We start from the raw sequence: 18496 nt of genomic DNA, 5'->3' as shown, positions 1-18496 counted from the left end.
GGTTTATCACTTAATATAATGATCAAGTTAACAGCGAGCGGTGACCTGAAGCGAGATCTTAATTCCCTGCCCAGGAATGGAGCCTGGGAAGCCTGGATGTGGACCAGGAATCCTAGCCACCAGACCAGCAAGGACTAGAGGCTAGAAGCTATATTTCCCCAGATTTTGCCCCCAGTGAAAAATATTTTTACCATGGATGCAGAAACTGTAACTGCAGTTATGAAATTTATTATTAGGGGCACAGCATAACAGCAAATGGGAGAGCACACGGAGAAATGGTTTGTTAAGATGGAAGCAAGGCAGGGAAAAGGTGTGGGTGTCCCCCCAGTGAGGGTGAGCGCAGCAAAGAGGCAGTCAAGTCATTCATACCAGTCACTTAGGGCAGTTCTTCCGGGTCTTTGTCTTTCTTCAGACCAGTTACCTGGTTTCTTTTCCCACACCTGACCTCCCCTGGGTGCACACTCACCCCTCAGGCAGGATGTATCTCGAAGTGAAGGCTTCTAGGAGGGGCATGACTCACTATGGCCTGGCATTACCTCTTGAGTTCTGACCCAAGAAGCCTTTCTGTGCATGTGCAGTGTCTCCTTTGTCCCAAAAGTCTGGGGCAGAGATCCCTGAATCCTTTCCTCACACAGACTTCTGCCCTCTCTTCATCCTTGCCGTGACTATTACCTTAAGGTGTTTATAAGAGACAAACACTGGCTATTTACTCTCTGTTGTTACTTCCACTTCAGAGGGCAAACAGGAGGCTGACTGCAAGTACCTAGACTGAAGCCCACCTCTCTCTTATCTCAGAAATGCTAACAGTTTTAAGTATCCAGCCTGAAGCCTACTTCTTCATGTCCCACGAAATGCAAACAGGAGGTCAGTTACAAATGTCTAATCTGGAGCCCAGCTATCCCCTACATCAATAATACACTAAAATCACCACACAATGAGACTCAGGGTCTGCTGGAAGTCAGAGTCACCGCCATTGTGGTCCCAGCTGGTTCCATCTGGCTTTATTCGTAGCTTCCTCTCTTCTCTCTAGACCGTTCACCTTAAAGACTTTTGTTACCTCCTGCTAAAGGGCTGAAAAGGCTAAAGGGTTGAGAACAAGGGCACCCATATTAAAAGAGGTTTCAGATGCTGCTACAGCACCTCCTAGCCTTTCCTGAGAATACTGCTGAGCGGGGTCATTCAGGCCGCAGGGCACACAGCTTGCTCCAGATGCTCGTGTGGGGAGGAGGGCATAGCAATGGGCTCCTCCTGCAAACCCCAGAATCACTCACAGATCGGCCCCAGAACCACTTGTGGAGTGGCAAGAAGGGGTGTGCCCCTACTAGACCTGGGGGAAGGGGCGGGGCCTCAGGGCTCCTGGGGTGACAGGGAGAAGGGGTGTCCCCCTACTAGACCTGGGGGAAGGGGCGGGGTCTGAGGGACCGCCTCACCTCGGGACCTGCTGGGAGGATCCAGGCTCAACACAGGCTGGATGCTCACAGCTGAGACGCGCCTCAGGGCGCAGTGGGGCTGCCCGGGGGAGGGGCCCTGAGCAGGGCACTCACCACCCTTCCTGCGCTGGGTCCCTCGAGGGCGTCTGGGTGTCTCTTCCCCCAGCAATGAAGGGCGGAACCCTGAGAGTCACCCCCACCCCGTCCCCTCAGGGAAGCGCACTAGAGCCTTGGCACCCGGCTGGAGGCTGGTCACATGGTGGTGTCTGCCCTCACCCTCCAAAATGCCAGTGCTGAGAAGGGGAGCCATGGCTCAACATGAACCTCACGGTTGGTGCAGACAGCATAGGTGCAGGGGGCTGCCCCTAATGGGAAGGAGGCTTTAGATCAGGACAGGGAGCTGCCCACCAGTTGCATGAGCTTCCTGGGGCTGCGGTGACAAACGACCACATGCAGATGCTCTGAACAACAGAAGCCTGTCCTCTCTCAGTCCTGGAGACCAGACGTCTGAGGTCAGGTTGTCCCAGGGCCGCGCTCCCTCCAGAGGCTCCAGCCCAGTGTCCTTCCTGCCTCTTCCAGTTTTGGGGGGTCCAGGCATCCCCGGGGCCCAGTGTTTCAATGTGTCCAAAGTGGTTTGTGAAGTTTTACGCAGGAGATTTCTCGCTGGAAGATAATCCACGTTCGGGTAGACCTGTTGAAGTTGACCGTGATAAAATAGAGACATTAACTGAGAACAATCAACTTTATACCACGAAGGAGATAGATGACATGCTCGAAATATCCAACTCAAGTGCTGAAAATCATTGCATTAACTTGGTTAATCACTTTGATGTTTGGGCCTGTGGCCCTCCACTGTCAGGCCTCAGCTTCCAGGCCTTCACCTTTCACAGGAGAGACTGATTTCCTGCTTCCAAGGAGACAGATGGGAAATGGAATCCTTAACCTTACCCTTGAATTGTGCCCTTTAACATGATGCTGGAGGTGGGAGAAGGACTGGCAAATCTCCAGGACCTGAAATGGTCTGTTTGGTTTTTTCCTTTATACTTCTCACTAGCTTTTCCGGTTTACTAGGATGTGGGTTGAAGTAGTTCTTTGTGTGCTCACAATTTACTCCCTTCAGAAGCCACATGGAGCAATCAGAGAAACTGAATTTCAGAAGATATAGCTAATCAGAAACCCAATGTTCATTATTCAGAACTGCTTATGTTTTTCATGGAGCAAATAATTACTAGAACCACGAAGTAAATAATAAAAGTTAATACCTTTATAATATAACATTTCTCATGGATTCATCTGGGCTTTACATAGTTACACACCAAGCCGTGCGGACTGCCCCTTGGTGTGGGCAGCAAAACCTTCCACTTAGCTCCCCAGGTTGAGTGAGAAACAGGAGCATGTTCTCTGCAAGTACCACACCCTAGGCTGGGTGTTAGGAATTCACAGGTACTGCGACTTTAACGACCTGACTTATATGTGTAACCGAACCAGGTTGGGCTCCCCGTGGTGCATGTGTGCGCTGGCACGTTCAACCCTTGGTGACCCCGTGGACTGCAGTCCCACAGGCTCCTCTGTCCATGGGGTTTCCCGGCAAGAACACTGGGGGTGGGTTGCCATTTCCTCCTCCAGGGGATCTTCCCCACCCAGCGAAGAGGAGTTAGGACGTGTCCTGTGAATCAGGGGTAAGGGGGAACACCAGACCTTTGGGTCTTTGCTGTTTCTCCTGGCCCAGTTCAGTTCAGTCGCTCAGTCGGGTCCAACTCTTGGTGACCCCATGGACTGCAGCATGCCAGGCCTCCCTGTCCATCACCAACTCCGGAGCTTCCTCAAACTCATGTCCATTGAGTCGGTGATGCCATCCAACCATCTCATCCTCTGTCGTCCCCTTCTCCTTCTGCCTTCAATCTTTCCCAGCATCAGGGCCTTTTCCAATGAGTCAGTTCTTCGCATCAGGTGGCCAAAGTATTTCACTCTAATGGACAATCCACACAGGATTTTCCCTGAGGCTCTGCTTGTCCCTGGAACCAGAGTTGAGCATGAAGAACTGCTGCCACCTTGTGGCTATATCAGTTCAGTTCAGTTCAGTTCAGTCGCTCAGTCGTGTCCGACTCTCCGCGACCCCATGAATCACAGCACGCCAGGCCTCCCTGTCCATCACCAACTCCCGGAGTACACTCAAACTCATGTCCACAGAGTCGGTGATGCCATCCAGCCATCTCATTCTCCGTCGTCCCCTTCTCCTCCCGCCCCCAACCTTTCCCAGCATCAGAGTCTTTTCCAGTGAGTCAACTCGTCTCATGAGGTGGCCAAAGTATTGGAGTTTCAGCTTTAGCATCAGTCCCTCCAATGAACATCCAGGATTTATCTCCTTTAGAATGGACTGGTTGGATCTCCTTGCAGTATAAGGGACTCTCAAGAGTCTTCTCCAACACCACAGTTCAAAAGCATCGATTCTTCGGCGATCAGCTTTCTTCACAGTCCAACTCTCACATCCATACATGACCACGGGAAAAACCATTGCCTTGACTAGACGGACCTTGGTCGGCAAAGTAATGTCTCTGCTTTTTAATATACTATCAAGGTTGGTCATAACTTTCCTTCCAAGGAGCAAGCGTCTTTTAATTTCATGGCTGCAATCAGCATCTGCAGTGATTTTGGAGCCCAAAAAAACAAAGTCTGACACTGTTTCCACTGTTTTTCCATCTATTTCCCATGAAGTGATGGGACCAGATGCCATGATCTTTGTTTTCTGAATGTTGAGCTTCAAGCCAACCTTTTCACTCTCCTCTTTCACTTTCATCAAGAGGCTTTTGAGTTCCTCTTCACTTTCTGCCATAAGGGTAGTGTCATCTGCATATCTGAGGTTATTGATATTTCTCCCAGCAATCTTGATTCCAGCTTGTGCTTCTTCCAGCCCAGCGTTCCTCATGATGTACTCTGCATATAAGTTAAATAAGCAAAGCCAACAACTTTAAAACCAGTTCTCAAGGAGTCTTACTATTCAAAAGGCCTCTGGTGGTTTAGTAGTTCAGTAGTGTCCAACTCTTTGTGACCCCATGGACTGCAGCCTGCCAGGCTCTTCTGTCCATGGGGTTTTCCAGGCAAGAATATTGGAGTGGGTTGCCATTTCCTTCTCCAGTGCAACTTCCCGACCCAGGGATCGAACCCAGGTCTCCTGCATAGCAGGCAGATTCGTTACCAACTAAGAAACCAGGGAAGCCTAACTTTATTCCAAAGGCCTGAGAGGCTGTAAATGACACCTGCCCTTCAAGTAATGTCCCTAGGAAAATCATCAAATATAGAATTCAAAGCAGGGCCCAATTTCAAGAGGTACGTTGTACTCACACTGTCTAAAGTCCAAGAGCACTTGGCAACATACTCCACATGACTACCTCCTAAAACGAGGTCAATCAAACCCACCACGAGGAATCACCTCATATTGCTCAGAAAGACCAATAGCAAAAAGATCTACTGAAACTAAGTCCCACAGTGGGCTTAGAGAAAAAGAAATCCTCCTTTCCTCCTTGTTTTTATGCAAATACGTACAGGAAATATGCAAAGCAGCATAGGGATTTCTTTAAAAAAAAAAAAAAAAACTAATATATTACCCTTCTTTTTCTTTTTTTATATTATGCTTATTTTTCTAACCCAAGTTATTAGAACTACGACCTAGCTTTTTAAATATACTAATCAAGTACTTAAATACGTAAGGTCATAGAGACAGACAGTCCACAGTTTTGACATTTACTTGGAAGAAAATAAAAAATAAATTTTAACAATACCACCTCGCAGCTGTCAGAATGGCCATCATTAAAAAGTCTACAAATAAACGCTGGAGCAGTTGTGGAGAATAAGGAACCATATGTATCTGGTCAGTGACAATGTAATTACTGATGTGAACATTTTAGTGGCATGTATAAATATGAGTTGAGTAGGGTTATGATAACTTAGTGTTGGCAAATGAATATTTTTTTCATGTCTTTTTCATATATTCCTTTTGAGATTCTGTTCCATTAAACATTATCACAAGATATTAATATAGTTTCCTATACTATGCAGTGGGCTTCCCTCATAGCTGTCAGTAAAGAATCTGCCTGCAAGTAGGAGACCTGGGTTTGATTCCTGGGTCGGGAAGATTCCCTAGAGAAGGAAACAGCAACCCACTCCAGTACTATTGCCTGGAGAATACCATGAAATGAGGAGCCTGGCAGACTACAGTCTATGGGGTCGCAGAGTCGGACACGACTGAGCGACTAACCCGCCACCAGCACGCTGTACGCCACCTGGCTTCTTTCGTGTGTAGTAGTTGTGTATTTGCTAAAAACCCCAAACCCCTAATTAATCCCTCCCGTTGCCCTTTGGTAACCGTACATTTGTTTCCTATTTTTGTGAGGCTGCCTCTGTTTCATAAATGAGTTCGTTAGTATCGTTTCGTTTGCGTTCCTTCCACATGTAACTGATACCATGTGACGTCATTTTCTGACGTCACTCAGTGTCCATCTCTCTGTGGCTGTAAACGGCATTGCTTCCTTCTACCTTATGGCTCAGTAATAGTGCACTGTGTGTATGTGGTTGTCTGTGCATGAAAACACATAAACAGACTATCTGAAATGTGCAAAAATCTGCTTGCAAAGCTGGAGACCTGGGTTCGATCCCTGGGTCGGGAAGTTACCCTGGAGAAGAAAATGGCACCCACTCCAGTATTCCTGCTTGGAGAATCCCATGGACAGAGGAGCCTGGCAGGCTACAGTCCATAGGGTCGCAGAGTCAGACATGACTTAGCACTTTCTCCTTTCTTTCACGAGGGTTTGGTTAAACAGACTATTCATCTGGAATGTGCATGTGTGCCTGTGAACGTCATTGCTCTCTGTCCTGTGACCATCACGACATGATGGCTCGTGATGTTTGTAAACAATATTCAATTTCAGCTACAAGTTGCTTGACTGTGTTAAGGATGCTGACATCCATAGTTTAGTTCAGTTCAGTCTCTCAGTAATGTCCGACTCTTTGCGACCCCATGGACTGCAGTACACCAGGCCTCCCTGTCCATCACCAACTCCCGGAGTTTACTCAAACTCATGTCCGTTGAGTCAGTGGTGCCATCGAGCCATCTCATCCTGTCGTCCCCTTCTCTTCCCACCTTCAATCTTTCCCAGCATCAGGGTCTTTTCAAATGAGTCAGTTCTTTGCATCAGGTGGCCAAAGTATCCATAGCTGACTCCCAAAACTCCCCAAAATTAAAAAATAGCAAATGCACGAAACCACTTACGTGTGAGCATGGTAGGTTAGTCCTAAGTTCATCGTGATGTCTTATTTAAAGGGAAACAGTAGATGATTTTACGTGAGATGGCCCTGAAGTAAGGACCAGATATCACATACAGTTCATTTATAGAAATCCACATGAAGCATGGGCCAGAAATTAAGAGGCATATTTTGGGGCAAATGGATACTTTTTCACATCTTCATAATTAAGCTCTGATTATCAGCAATGATAAGCATGTTGACCACAGATGACTTGACTTAATATGTCATATATGATAAATATACATAGCTATAATATAGCATTAATGACTTCAATGACCCCTGTAAAAATGAATACCAACTGGAATCTAAAGTGGATTGAACTGTTTAATGTGTTGTGTAATATCAACTGGCTGATATACATGCTTATAGACATTAGATAATTCATGATTTTACATATCATGTAATAAATATTTAAATAAAAAGCACCATGGTTTATTAAAGTGCTATAATAAACCATAATACTATACTTATATATGTAGAAGGGCATATAATTCTCCAAGCAAACAGTACTGTTTGCTTTTATGGCATCAATTTTGAACGCTTGTGTGCCACTTAATGACAGTGTTTATGTCCTATAAGCAAATTGTTCGGGAAATAGTTTAAGCTGAATTTCAACTTCCTGTGCTGATGGAGAGCTGGAGCACCTTCCCTGAGTCTTAAGGAGATATAGTACTCTCCATTTCTGAAAAAGACTCTTACACTTTGGCAGGTTACTTTTAATAATGCTTATTAGTGCTAAACTAAACAACAAAAATTACAAAAATATATAGAACAGATGCTAGTTCTCTAATGATAGTATATCGGTGATCAGTGGAATATCTTCCAATTCATGTGTGTTAATAGGTCCACTGCTGGGAATCAAAAACAAATTAGTCAAGAGGCATCAATGCTGCACTTTGCTGTTTTGACATACAAACTACTGGCACAACTGCCAAAAGGACAGTCGGGAACATGAGGGACAACACACCCACTTAGCGCGAACTGATCACAGAGTAGCACATGCAGATTACAAGTCTTATTTCAGTCTGATGTGAAGGGGCAATGTGGAAGGAGTTAGCCAGCATATAATTTTCTGGGTCCCCTAGAAGGTCAGATGAGAATACTAATAAGAACAAGGCAGCCAAGGGATCCTCAGCTTTGTAGTTCGGATGAAATGAGATTGTGCGAGAACTGGATGAGATGCCTGTTGGATTGCTAGACTCTGTTTCATGAAAGATTAGTAATCGACTGCTAAAACTGCAATAAAAAAAAAAAAAAAAAAGTGAGGATAAAGTGGAAGGCAAAGAATCAAATGAGGACCAGAATCCTCCTCTGATTCTTTTGAATAACTTAGCGCCAATGGGAGGAATGGCTAAAACCAAACTTGAGAAACCCATTTCTCCGCAAAAGGACATTTAGACTTATTGCAACAGGTATTAAAGCATCAGTAAGCTGACTCTATGTTCATCATTCTAACAGTGCAAAATTCACACGGCAGGCCTCCTGCTACATGAATAAAAGCAAGAAAGAACATGGAACCTCCCTTTCTATGGAAGTAGCAAATAATCCATACAATGTTTACATACTGGTACATATGACTTGTACTTCATGTACAACATATTGCTAGAAATAAATCTGTTGTGATTTCATTTGCAAAAGTAAACAAATACAAAGCAAACAATGGGAATTTGGTTGTGATATTTGATGGGGACGGCAGATCAATAAATGCACTGTTAACAATTATGATTAACATCTTGAATTTTCAAATGTTCATCGTTACTGTTCTTATAGTCAAAATACAATGATTTTTCCTTTCATTGCCATGTTTCAATTCCAAGTAAGAATACTGATGACATTCATTGTACTGTTAGTTTTATAAGGTTTTTTTCCAAAATCTTGATAAATTTGTAGTAGGTGTGGATTTATTAACATGGTAGAATTGCTTGTGTTACCCTAATGAATTTTGATGAGTTAATTTTGTTTAATACACAGGGCAACTGTTAGAAGTTTTGGGTAGGATGCTGAGGTTTGAGTTGAAAATCGTGTTGGGTATATTCGCTTTTTGTAATGATGGAAATACAGACTGAAGTCACCATGTAGTATCTGTTCACATTGACTAAACAATTAGAATCAAGATCACATATTAACAGCAATGTGGAAAATCAGATATGCTTGTGGATATGGAAAACAGTAGACTATATGTACAATAGTTTGGCATTTCCTCAGAAAGATAAAAATGCACTTACTACTCATTTCACCGGCTTCACTCTTGGATATCTATGTCAGTAACTGAAAACAGCTGTTCAAACAACTGGTACACTATTCCTAGCAACATTATTCATAATAGCCCAAAGGTAGATGAAAGGCTGTTGGTGAGCCATGAAAGACGCCGGGATTCTTGGCCTCCAGAAAGGAATTCAATCCTGGGCCAGTGACGAGGCTTGATTGCTCAGAGCTTTTGTGTAATATAGTTTTATTAAAGTACAAAAGAGATAGAGAAAGTTTCTGACACAGACACCAGAAGGGGGCAGAAGGAGTGCCCCCTGCTAGTCTTTAGCCAGATGACACATAGCTACTAGCAGGCTGCTGATTAGAGAAAGGTGATGGCTCAGAACTCAGAGACACACCAAGCCCCTCACTCACAGCATGCACTGAGGTAACACTGGCAGGTGAGTAATCCCGGGCCATAAAGCATTCATTGGGTGAATCTTGAAGAAAGGCAGGTTTCCAAGCAAAAACACAGTCTCATTAACATAGCTTAAGAGAACATTTGCATGAGTAAAACAGACTGGTTTGTCAAGTCGGTTCTGAGTCTTAGGTGGAACTGACTTGAAGAAAGACAGAGTCTAGGGTAAATAGATACTTCATTAACATACTTTAGAAAAACATTTCCATAAGAAAAACAAACTGGTTAGCTCAAGGTTTGATAAAAGTTAAGTTCAGGTGGAACCAGGTGTCATCATGGCAACACATATTTTAAAAGAAACCTCTTTTTAAATTTGTATTTTACATTTACATTTAAAGTCGCTCAGTCCTGTCCGATTCTTTGTGATCCCAAGGACTATACAGTCCATGGAATTCTCTAGGCCACAATACTGGAGTGGGTTGCCCTTCCCTTCTCCAGGGGATCTTCCCAACCCAGGGATCGAACAGGGGTCTCCCGCATTACAGGGGGATTCTTTACTAACTGAGCTGTCAGGGAAGCCAAAAATCTGACACTTGTAGTTTGTTTCCTCCTGCCGCTTAAGAGAGAGATAAACAGTGTGACACGTGCAGCCTGTTTCCTCTGTTTGGAGACCCCTGGCCTTCCTGCCTGTTGCCCTCTCGGTCCCCCCTTTTCTTTTAGGAGAACTGTGTTGCCTAAGCAAAGGGGCATCTTCTCTAAATTGGTGAGGCAACATATTCTCCTAACCCTCATATTGAGGGTCTCTGATCCAGGGGCCCCAGGTAGTAGTTGGAGGAGCAGCTGGAGGAAGCTGCCACAGTGGCAGGAGGTTGACCAACCATTTGTAACTTAAAAGCTTTCATGCACCTAGAAACAAATACAGCTACACAGTTACAGATGCAGGGAGCAAACATCAAGAGCAGAACGATCAGCAACGTTAAGTCACATTATGTCCATGGTTAAGGTACACAGTGTGGCACCAGTCCACTTTAGGGTTGTTAGATGCCATCAGATTAGCAAGAGGCATCACATACTATTGCCGTTGTCGAAGGTATTATAGACCTGGAGAAAGTCTTTTCCTTGAAGTGGAGACGTCCACCACGGGAAGCCGCCCACTCACTGATGAAGAGGGGAGCGCGCCACAGATTGTGGAATGCAGCGTAGGAGCGAGCCCAGGACAGGAACGCATTGTCTTGAGGATCAAACGGCAGACTCAGGACTTTTGGAGTCAGCAGAAGTAGGCTCACACAGATTATCAGGCCCATCTGAAAAGTACAAAGTCAGAGCATAGAAAGTAAAGACATAAAATGCAGTCACTTAGTTTTGGTCAGGGTACCACCTCTTAACGCGAGTGTGGTGTACCCACGAATCAATTCCTGGCACCTTGACAGCTGTGAGAGAAGAAAGAATAACCTGGTAAGGGCATTCCCAGAGGGGCTCAAGGGATGGGCCCCCAGACCCCAATGTTTTTATCAGGACCTCAGTTCCCGGCTCAAACAGAGGCTTGCTTGACTCAGAGGCTGGGTCAGGAGTTGTCTCCTGGAGTTCCTTTAATGCCTGTTGAAAGGCTGAGAGCTGAGTTAACATAATTAGTAATTTCGAGGCTTCAGGGTCTATAACAATGTCTGTGTGTAAGAAAGGCCTTCCATAAATACATTCAAAGGGGGACAATCCCTCCTTTCTGGGGGAAGTTCAAGCCCTCATTAAAGCTAAGGGTAGAACTTTAAGCCAATTGTCCTGAGTCTCCTGAGTTGATTTCTGCAGAGGTCTCTTAATAATGTCATTACCTTTTTCAACCTTTCCTGTGGATTGGGGTCTCCAGGAATAGGGTAAGTGATATTCTATTCCTAGAGCTTCTGACAACCCCTGAGTTACAGTGGCTTTAAAGGCGGAGCCATTGTCACTCTGAAGGCTCTCTGTCAGCCCAAACCTAGGAATAATTTCAAGGATTAAAATTCTTATAACCTCCTTAGCAGACAGGGAAAAGTCTCAATCCATCCAGTGAAAGTATCCACCCAAACTTGTAAGCAAGAATACCCATTTGCTTTTGGCAGATGAGTAAAATCAATTTCCCAGTCCTCTCTAGGGTATTTTCCACTTCGTTGTAACCCAGATTTTGCTAGCTTTCCAGTCTTTGGATAATTTTTCCGACAACCTCACATCTTTTGATAATGCTCTTTAAAATTTTCATTATATTTTTACCTTCAAACAAACGAGAAGCCATCTGGTAAGTACTATCTGCACCCAAATGAAAGCTCTGGTGTACACCCTTAAGAATTTTCCATTGAGCACTTTCGGGAATTATTAACCGTCCATCCTCAGACTGTAACCATTCTTTATCAGTAATCTTTGCTCCTCTTTTCTTATATCTTTCCAATTTTTCCTCAGTATATTGTGGTTTTTTCTGTTTCATAGGACCTGTCCAGGTCAAAGGCGTCTGCAGTTAAGGGCTTTCGTAAAGCACCACTTTTCTGGCTTGACAGTCAGCCAATTGATTACCTTCGGCTACTTTACTCCCATCCCTGCTGTGACCTTTGCAATGCATAACAGCTACTTCTTTAGGACAATATATAGCAGTTAAAAGTCTCTCCTTCTCTCTGAAATGCTTAATAGGTTCTCCTGTTGCTGTTTGTAAACTGTCTTTCTTTCCATATTGCACCAGGAGCATGTAAAGTGAAATAAGCACACTTAGAATCAGTGTAGATACTTACCCGCTGCCCTTTGCTTAACTCTGGAGCTCTGGTCAGAGCCACAGGCTCCGCTAGCTGATCACTCATTCCCTGGGGGAGATATTTTGCTCCAAAAACCTGTTTAGCTGTCACCATGGCATAACCTGCTTCCCATCCCATACAAAAGAACTGCCATCTGTAAATATTTTCATGTCAGGATTGTCTAATGGGGTCTTCCCAAGCATCATAGTTTAAAGTTAGAAATTGGGATTGTTCCCAATAGTGATGAGGTGCCTCATTTTCCTTCTCAGGAAGGAAAGTGGCAGGATTTAAGTTCCCACAAACTTTAAGCTTAGCTACTGGTCCTTCTAACAAGTGACTGATATTTAAGAAGCCAACTGTCTGTCATCAAATTAAATTTAGAGTTTAAGATTCCACTCCTACAGGCTGCTGGTGAGGCCCTCAGGGTTGCGTCAAAACTCCCAAGGCCCTACCTTTTCTTTCAGTGTTAAATTAAAGTCTGACCCTGTGGGCGAGCTCAAAGCAGAAGCTTGCAGGAGAGCAGTCTGAAGAGCCTTAAAAGCCTTGTGAGTATCTGGAGACCACACCAGTTTGTCAGTTTGGCCTTGTTGAGTCTCAGCTATAAGTTTATATAAAGGCCGGACAAGTTCCCCATAACCTGGAATCCAAATGCAGCAGTAGCCCGTGATTCCCAAAAAACCTCTCAATTGTCTTAAAGTCACAGGTAGGGGATGATTTCAGTCCATTCAGTTCAGTCGCTCAGTCGTGACTGACTCTTTGCGACCCCATGAATCACAGCACGCCAGGCCTCCCTGTCCATCACCAACTCCAAGAGTTCACTCAAACTCATGTCCATCGAGTCGTTGATGCCATCCAGTCATCTCATTCTCTGTCGTCCCCGTCTCCTTCCGCCCCCAATCCCTCCTAGCATCAGACTCTTTTCCAGTGAGTCAACTCATCCCATGAGGTGGCCAAAGTATTGGAGTTTCAGCTTTAGCATCAGTCCTTCCAATGAACACCCAGGATTGATCTCCTTTAGAATGGACTGATTGGATCTCCTTGCATTCCAAGGGACTCTCAAGAGACTTCTCCAGCACCACAGTTCAAAAGCATCAATTCTTTGGCGATCAGCTTTCTTCACAGTCCAACTCTCACATCCATATATGACCAAGGGAAAAACTATAGCATTGACTACACGGACCTTGGTTGACAAAATAATGTCTCTGCTTTTTAATATGCTATCTAGGTTGGTCTTAACTTTCCTTCCAAGGAGTAAGCGTCTTTAAATTTCATGGCTGCAATCAGCATCTGCAGTGATTTTGGAGCCCCAAAAAATAAAGTCTGACAGTTTCCACTGTTTCCCCATCTATTTCCCATGAAGTGATGGGACCAGATGCCATGATCTTAGTTTTCTGAATGTTGAGCTTTAAGCCAAACTTTTCACTCTCCTCTTTCACTTTCATCAAGAGGCTTTTTAGTTCCTCTTCACTTTCTGCCATAAGGGTGGTGTCATCTGCATATCTGAGGTTATTGATATTTCTCCTGGCAATCTTGATTCCAGCTGGTACTTCTTCCAGCCCAGCGTTCCTCATGATGTACTCTGCATAGAAGTAAATAAGCAGGGTGACAATATACAACCTTGACGTACTCCTTTTCCTATTTGGAACCAGTCTGATGTAAATGGTAAATGGCACGTTATCTATTTTTAATTACAATGGGAAAAAAGAATGCAGTATTGATACATGCTACAACATGAATAAACACTGCAAACATCTTTAGTGAAACAGATTCCACACAGAAAGGCCACTCTGCGCGCATAGTCACCTTGAAGTTTGCTTGAAGTCCACCAAGGTTGTCCACATGACCGAAACGCTCAGTCACACTCCAAACAGAAACCAGATGAGGATGGGAAAAAAAAGATATTCATACAATTGGGACAACTGCTGAAAGTGGAAGTGGCCTGTGAATTACATTATAACGTGGAAACCATATGATTTCCTGATTCTGTGTTTATGTGCTGGTTCCACAGGAGAAAGCGTCCATTTTGGATAAAATGCATGGAGTATTTTAGGTGATGTGATAAATGGGAGTACTTTTTACCATTATTAGGAGATTTCTGTACATTTTAGATTACTGGAAAGTAAATTATTTTTCAAAACAACCATTTCAGTACACAGAAGAAAATCAGGTAAGACAGGCATGAAACTTTCTTATAGAGGCCAAGACTTACCCAGACGAAGTTTAAGGAAAGTTGTGATAATCATTGTCCTTGCAAGAGTATGGTATGAAGAACCACCGTGGAAAGAGGCCATTAGTAGCCACCATGTCTTGGGTCCTCTGGATGACCTACTGCAGGAGAAACAGATTTTACAAATAAAATTTTCCATATAACTTCACAAAAAGTTGTTAGAATACATTCAGTAAAGTTGAATACTTTGAAATCAATATATAAAAATCAGTTGTGTTTCTATACCCTACTATAACAATCAGAAAAAAATCTTTAAGAAAATTCCACTTATAATTGCATCAAAAAGAATAAAACATCTAGCAACAAATTTGGCCAAGGACATAAAAGACCAGTAGTCTATTTCCATATGATAGAAACTAGGTAACTAGAAAGCACTGATGAACCAAAGAAAACACAAATAAACAAATATATTCCACACTCAAGCACTGGAACAATGAGTAATTAGAATGTCTATTCCAACTAAAGCCATCAGCAAATGCACTACGATCACAAAAACAATATCCAATGGCATTTTTCATAGAAATAGAAATATTCCTAATATTAGTCTGTAACAACTAAGGACCTTGAACAGGCAAAAAGACTGAGAAAGAAGAACACAGCTGGAGGCATCTTCCTCTCTGACTTCAAACGACATCGCGGAGCTGGAGTAACCCCAACAGTGAGGAACTGGCATGAACACAGATACATGGAATCAAGGAAAGAACAGAGAGCCTAGGAATGAACCCACATGTACGTGGTCAGTTCATGAAAATCAAACCAGGAACGAGCAAAGGGGAAAGGAGAGGCCTCTCAAGAAACAGTGGCAGGAAAACTGGCCACCTACACCGAAGAACATCAGTCAAGATCATCCTCTAGATCATCTAACAGAAATCTAACTGAAAACCCGCCACTTTGCGCAGGGAGCTCTCCCCCACTCCAGTCCTCTGAGATGGCCCTCCGGGCAGCGCTCAGCTGGACACAGGAAACGTCTACTTCGTCCTCATTTCTCCCTCTTGCAGCGCCTCCCTGCTGGCGGGCACTGAGGCAAGCCAGCTCCTCTCAGCCTGGACACAGCCCCGTTTTCCAGAAGCCCGAGCCCTGACACCCTTAGGAGACAAAGCTCCCCCAGTGGGTCCTGGAGCCCAGTGTGAAGCTAAGCGTCCTGCGCTCACGAGTCAGAGGGGGTGTGGTACCCCTCCCGGCCGCCAGAGAAGAGCGGGCAGCCCCACGCTTACAGAGACCAGAGGGCTCACCCAGAAGCAGCTCTGCTGGGAGCACTCAGACTGCAAGCCCACACTGAAATAGAGCAGAATAGCTTCACAACACTCCTCAAAACATGGCTAATGAAAAATCAGCGCCTGAATGGAATGCAGCCATAAAAAGGAACACATTTGAGTCAGTTCTAATGAACTGGATGAACCTAGGCTTCACTTTCACTTTTCACTTTCACACATTGGAGAAGGAAATGGCAACGCACTCCAGTGTTCTTGCCTGGAGAATCCCAGGGGACGGGGGAGCCTGGTGGGCTTCCGTCTATGGGGTCACACAGAGTCGGACACGACTGAAGTGACTGAGCAGCAGCAGCAACAGAGCCTGTTAAGCAGTAGTCAGAAAGAGAAAAACCAATGTTATACATTAACGCATATATATGGAATCTAGAAGGGTGGTACTGACGGATTCGTCAGATTAGCATTGTAGACGCAGACACAGAGAACAGACTGACGAACACGGGTGGGGACAAGAGGGAGAGGGAATGCATGAAGGGCAGCACGGCCGCACCAACACGTGTGAGCGCGACGGCCCCTGGGGATGTGCGCGTGACCAAGGGGCTGACTCTGGGGCTCTGCGAAAACCCAGACGGGCGGCGGGGCTGGGCGGGAGTGGGAGAGAGTTGAGCGCGAGGGCACTCCTGTACACCTGTGCTAAATTCACATTGATGCATGACAGGAATTGAAGCCATAGTGTAAGCAATCATCAATCAATTAGAAATAAACAAATATATTTGCTGCATGGCTCAGGAAACTCAAACAGGGGCTCTGTATCAACCTAGAGTGGTGGGATGGGGAGGGAGATGCAAGAGAGGTTCAAAAAGGAGGGGATATATGGGTACCTACGGCTGATTCATGTTGAGGTTTGACAGAAAACAGCAAAATTCTATAAAGCAATTATCCTTCAATTAAAAAAAAGATTTTTTAAATAAAAAAAGTAGATATTTTTAGAAAAAACATGGAATGAAATGAACATAAACACAAACTATAAGACATATTTCCGTATTTTCAGTTTCCCTTCTCCTTACTTTCGGCTTTTCCTTTCCTTCTTCTTTAGGGTTTAGAATAGTCACTGATAACATGTAACTTGATGAAATTTTTTGTATATGAACTTGCATGTAACCACTGCTCAGATCATGGTACATAACTGAAGTCAGCAGACCTTTTCTGTCAGGCAGTACTAATTTTTTTTTGGCCAAGCTGCACAGCATGTGGGATCTTAGTTCCTAGACCAGGGGTCAAATCCATGCCCCTTGCAGGGAAAGGGCAGAGTCTTAGCCAGTGGACTGCCAGGGAAGTCCCAGTAATAATTTAGACTTGGCAGGCCATGTAGTCCTTGTTTGCAGTACTCAACTCCACCTTGCAGGGCAAAAGCCACCATGTCCATGTGCAAATAAGTGGGTGTGGGTGTGTCCCAAAAAAAAGGTTATTGACCAAAGCAGGCAGTGGGTCAGATTTGGCCCAAGGCCTTATTTGCCAAGTCTTGTTATGGTGTATTCTTAGAATCTCACAGAGCTCCCTTTAACCCGTACATAATTGAGAGTGACCCTCCCTATCCATTCAGATGTAACCACTATTTTGACAGCTGTCATCATTATGGTTCGTCTTTCTTGTTCTTGGACTTGGTGTGAATGGAACTGTTTTCATGTACATATTCCTTTTTGTCTCATTTTCTTCATTCAGCATCATGTGTGATTCATCCGTGTTGATTATTTATTTTTGCTTTGTAGGTTTGCATTGTATGACTATACTATCATTTATTTATCTGTTCTCCTGTTGATGAAGATTTGCATTGCTTTCAGATTGGAGCTATTATGAATACTCCTGGGGGTGAAAAAAAAAATCTTCATTTCTTTTTGTGGACTCTATAAAAAGGCAAACAAAACTCTAGATGATATCTTGATTGGTCACCATGTTAATTAAATTAATAAATGGCCTCAGTGAACGCTTTGAAAGCATACCTGAATAGAAGCAGGATTTGTTTGCTTACATTATGGATTCTATCATCGTTCCTTATTCTTGTTTAGAAAAAGTAAAGATATATTTTCGGTGACAATTTAGTGAGTGCCCACTCCTAGGTACAAGGCAATGGATTTGGAACCCAAAGGCCTGCCCTTTCACCTAGGGGATCTGTGCCTTTGGCTATAGCAGGGAACCTCTCTGAGTCACTTTCCTCATCTGTGAAATGGTAGGAGCCAATATGTAAGAATAAAAATATCTGTGGACTACAAATTTGTACAGATGTGAGACAGTAGTGTTACTGTACAAAGATATATCAATAATGGTCTCTGTCCTCAAAGAGAACACAATGTGGTAAAAACAATGACCATGACATGTGTTATGTGAGTATACCAGAGAGTCAACAGTGAGGAGGTGTCTTGTTTGGACCAGCCGCAGGGCAAGGGGGTAATGAGGATGGCAGAGCCCCCTGGGTTTGAGCCACCAGGGTTTGCTGATGGACTGAATATGGGATTATGGGTTGTGAGAGAAAGAGTCCTGGATGATTATGATTGCGGGGTGTTTGCCTGATCCGCAAGACCGACAGAATCGCCACTGATTGGTGCAGAAGACCAGGAGGACATTTGTTCTGAGCTGTCCTGTGCAGATGGACAGGATTTCCCTAAGGGGATATAGTGGAGTCCATAAAGGGACACCCATCTCACATAAAGGAGAACTGGGGGGACCTTTGGGGAGTCAGTCGGTCAAAGCTGAGAATGTAGGGAAAATGAACAAAAACGCATAAAAAATGATGGCAGATCATGTGGACCAGCTGACGCACATGGCCGTTCTCCTACGTGCCCAGGAAGATAACTGGAGGGTTTCAAGCCACAGGACCTTAGAACCTTGGAATAAGCCAATGAGACTCTAAACACTTCTTCCTGACTCTCTCCCTCAGGTCAGTTTGCTCAGTAAGTTAGTCTTTGAGGGGAATCCAG

The 18496-nt window shown here is 44.3% G+C and overlaps 1 long non-coding RNA gene across 10 annotated transcripts in view; it reads right to left on the bottom strand.

The window, feature by feature from the left end:
• Window positions 1-206: 206 nt before the first annotated feature.
• The window catches only part of LOC129538923 (uncharacterized), a 50412-nt gene continuing 32122 nt past the window's right edge, over window positions 207-18496 (bottom strand). For 8 of the 10 annotated variants that reach the window (XR_016035430.1, XR_016035435.1, XR_016035434.1 and 5 more), the window contains 2 exons: window positions 14296-14414; window positions 9167-10640 (listed from right to left, as the gene is read on the bottom strand). This is a non-coding gene — a long non-coding RNA (uncharacterized LOC129538923). Of the gene's footprint in view, window positions 2122-2692; window positions 10641-14295; window positions 14415-18496 lie in introns of those variants that run through there. The other 2 variants (XR_016035429.1, XR_016035428.1) reach the window with 2 other exon arrangements.

The sequence above is a fragment of the Moschus berezovskii genome, chromosome 20 (genome assembly GCF_049115385.1).
Source record: "Moschus berezovskii isolate FMDL1 chromosome 20, NW_MosBer_1.0, whole genome shotgun sequence".
Classification (NCBI taxonomy): domain Eukaryota; kingdom Metazoa; phylum Chordata; class Mammalia; order Artiodactyla; family Moschidae; genus Moschus; species Moschus berezovskii.
The sequence above is the reverse complement of the archived record's forward strand: the minus strand, read 5'-3'. Positions and strand labels throughout refer to the sequence as shown.